At 35.6% G+C, this 4,102-nt stretch overlaps 1 pseudogene; it reads right to left on the bottom strand.

Moving 5' to 3' along the window:
- Window positions 1-2,616: 2,616 nt before the first annotated feature.
- LOC149661021 (uncharacterized) lies at window positions 2,617-3,297 on the bottom strand (annotated as a pseudogene).
- Window positions 3,298-4,102: the final 805 nt, after the last annotated feature.

Below are 4,102 nucleotides of genomic sequence, written 5' to 3'. Positions count from 1 at the left end.
AATGTCAATCCAGCTTGAATCCCTTTTCACTCCCGCATTAATATTTAGAATTTTTTTATAGCCAAAAATAGAATTTTTGTGTATATTATATCCCATGAAAAACATTAACATGTACAAAAATGGGCCAAGCCTCGCCTCGTGCCCTTTCCGCCGTAAAACGTTCTGAGATCCCATGTAGAGCCAAGTCTGCCTTTTGTTCTCATTCAATCGCCAATTGAACAATTATGTTATAAATTAAGTCCTTTTCCTAATTAATAACCAATATTCTTTGACTCTATCATTATTATACATCTTTGTTCGTATCAAAAATATCGTGACTTGGCAATCGCAGGTAAGTAATATTAAAAGGAAGTCGAGGGGATATTCACTAAATCGTTGCTTATTTTAAACAATCGAAGGGATATTCACTAAATCGTTGCCGATTTTAAAATAATCGAAGGGGATGACCTGCGCTTGCCAAGTCACGATATTTTTGATACGGACAAAGATGTATAATAATGATAGAGTCAAAGAATATTGGTTATTAATTAGGAAAAGGACTTAATTTGTAACATAATTGTTCAATTGGCGATTGAATGAGAACAAAAGGCAGACTTGGCTCTACATGGGATCTCAGAACGTTTTACGGCGGAAAGGGCACGAGGCGAGGCTTGGCCCATTTTTGTACATGTTAATGTTTTTCATGGGATCTCACTTCTTTTTGTAGACCCTCTCGTTATACTTCGGTAGTTATATTAAAACCAGACCCTCTCGTGGTACTTCGTTTGCCAATATAATCGCTAACGTTTGTCCTTATTTACGCTGAATTACCCCTTTCGACCCGCAGAGAATATGTAATAAAGATTGTACGCAATATCCTAATATAAGAATGTAGCATCAGTTACGACACATTTCTTTTAAACTACTACTCTTATTAGCTTTAATATATATTTAGCTTTCGGTTAACTTTGGACCATTACGTCCTTTCATCAAGAACACACACTATTTCTGTTGAAAAGACGGCAGCGCCATCTAGTTTTAAAATAAAGAACTAAAGAACAATTTTATAAAAATTTCGGGATGTTTTAATTTTTCTGTGCTTTATAAAATAAATGAAAACTAAATCCTGAATTTTAAGTTTCTATCTACCATAGAAGTACCTTAGAATTTTGATGATCGGTGAGTGAGTGAGTGACAAAATAGGGTAAATTTCACCTTCGATATTTCGAAAAGTATATAGGGTAGGAACTTGAAATTTGGAAACTATAGCAAGGATTGACAGTCCTCGCGGCAAGCAAAATTTCAGACTTTTACCTATACCCATCACGAAGTTACAGTGTGCTTAAAAGTGTCGTGAGTTGCTTCGAGAAAAGGGTGTCAGTGCTCGACTTGGCTGGGAGCACTGCCGTGCTCCCAGATAAAATAGCTTAATGGAATGAGATGAAAAAATTCGGTTCGATATTCGAATCAAGAATTAAATTTCTACAGAACTATTTTTTAAAAGAAAGGCTTTTATGCATTTCCACAATAAAATAGGTTAGAGCACAGGGATTTTGTATTTATGCTGAATCCGAAATCGTAATTTTAATCACTATGAAATTTAACATTACGAGGTGGATAGTTTTTTGCGAGTTAGACGTTTTTGTTGTAAAATTTCGAATCATAGTGAATGCTTGAATTACGCAATTAAAACCAAATTTCTCGTATTGATTAAACTTATATTCAAATTGTAATACAGTAATAATTTCTAAATTCTGCGCCTTTGTGGGTTTGAAAAAGTGTCGCCAAGGATTGTCTATATGTGCAGTTTTTTTAAGGACTACGAAGAAAAACTCGTTTTTGTATAATATATTTCAATATTTATAATCTTATACACTCTAAAGAATGACAAAGGTTAGAAGAATATATTTACGAAAGGCATCGTTAATTAAACTTAAAATAGTCTTTTTATCAACTTCCTCTTATATTAAATTATTCAAAGAGTCCATTTCAATGCTAATTTTTTACTTCCTTAAGAAAGTGCAAAGTGTTCCAATGGTTTGTTTTTCATATTTTTTTATTTAGGATGTAGCTAGATATTATATATTGCACTTAACAAATCATAAATTTGAAAAATACCTGTTTAATTGATATTTAGAGTAAATTCTATTTTGTGTTCCTTTGCTTTTTACATCTATAATATTTTAATTCCAACATTTTTTGACTTATCTTGACTTACACTTTTTGCATCTACTTAATTTATTAGAATTAAAAGTAAATCCAAATTTTCATACCCGAGATGGGCATTGTTCTTCTTTTTTCATTTAATGAATATTAAAAACCTTCCGTAACTAAAAGCAAAAAAATTAGAATTTTTGATATAAACCTGTTTAATAAAATCCCATATTATTGGGGTTTTAAGTAATTGAAAATAAAACTAGTTGATAATACTACAACATGATTTATTCAGTTCAACGGTGAGAAGCGAAGTGAGTTTTACAATGTAATTAGACTAAAATGTTATCTCGTATTCGGCTTAAAAAATATACATCTGTTTCATTTGCTAAGTGCGATATAGAACATAGTATTAAAAAATATCGGCATAAAAAATTAATGTCGGAACTTTGTCAGTTCCAAAAGTCCCCCTTAAAGTCAATATCAATTAAGACTAATTTGCCGAACTCCTATTGCTGTCGTGCAGGACTTGTGCTTGGGTCCAAATAATCTCTTGGTGAGAATGTCTGCAGGCATTTCCTCTGTAGGCATGTTATTTAATGGAACTGCTTTCCTCTCGTATGCATCCCGGATAAAGTGATGGCGAATGTCTATGTGCTTCGTGCGAGAGTGAAAGATTGGATTCTTTGCAAGCTTTTGAGCTCCTTGGTTGTCATTGTAAATTGCCAATTTTTCAACCGTTATGCCAAGTTCGTCAAGGAATGACTTTAAGTAGATTGCCTCCTTTGTAGCTTCAGCCATTGCCATGTATTCCGCTTCGGTGCTGGATAATGCGATAGTTCGTTGCTTCTTCGCTTCCCAGGATACAGCTGTGTTCGCAAGTTTAACTATGTAACCAGTATATGATCTCCTGTCGTTGATACAGCTACCCCAATCAACGTCGACCAAACATTTTATTTCCTCGCCGGTTTTCTTAAAGACCAGTCCATGATGTGTGTTTCTTCTCAAGTAGCGTAGTACGCGTTTTCCTGCAATCCAATGTTCATCGTTATAATTTGAGTTGAATTGGCTTAGGGCACTAACGGCATAAGCGATATCCGGTTGAGATGACGTTGCCAGGCACATAAGTGAACCAACAAGGTTCTGGTATGGGAATTTTTCCATTTTATCCAAGTCGGGTGCTTCTGGTCTCTTCAACTTACTGTTAGCGTCTAGTGGGGTCGATACCGGCTAGGAGTCTTGCATTCCGAAACGTTTTAAGATGGCTTCCGTGAACTTTGTTTGTGACATGGTGATAGTTTCTGCTTTTAAATTTTGATGAAATTCGATGCCGAGACAATGATGTATTGGTCCAAGGTCTTTCATTTCGAACTCCATATTGTTTGATGCAATGATAATGTCATCGACGTATATGACTATCAGCATGACATCTTCTTCGGTACGAGAGTGGTAAATACACGGGTCACTGACAAAAGGCTCCATTTCCATTTCACGCAGTCTTTGGTCCAATTTCTTGTACCATTGTCGTCCGGATTGTCGTAATCCATAGAGCGATTTCTTGACACGGCAGGCTTTACTTCCATTTTCTTTCAGCTGATTAAGCCATTGTCTAGCTGTTTCCACGATGTCTTCAGAAACGTCATTTCCGTTAGTAATTTCTTCCAAAGCATCTTTAACTCCATCCGGAATATCCATATAGATTTCCTCTTCGATTTCTCCATTTAAGTACGCTGTGACGACGTCCATCTGATGAACTGTTAGATCAAGTTCGACTGCTATGGCCATTATCATCCTGATTGAGCTTGACCTTGCTACTGGGGCAAATGTTTCCTGGAAGTCTATACCGGGTTGTTGTGCGAAGTCTTTGCCTCGTATTGTATTTCCAGATAATTGGTATCGATGTCTGACTCTATTCCGTATTTGGCATATACTTCTGGACTGATGAAGTCTTCGCTATTGGTACTGGCCT

The sequence above is a fragment of the Phalangium opilio genome, unplaced genomic scaffold (assembly GCF_054372755.1).
Source record: "Phalangium opilio isolate 3A_F unplaced genomic scaffold, DU_Popi_V2 ptg000070l_1, whole genome shotgun sequence".
Classification (NCBI taxonomy): Eukaryota; Metazoa; Arthropoda; class Arachnida; order Opiliones; family Phalangiidae; genus Phalangium; species Phalangium opilio.
This window is presented reverse-complemented; position numbering and strand designations above follow the sequence as displayed.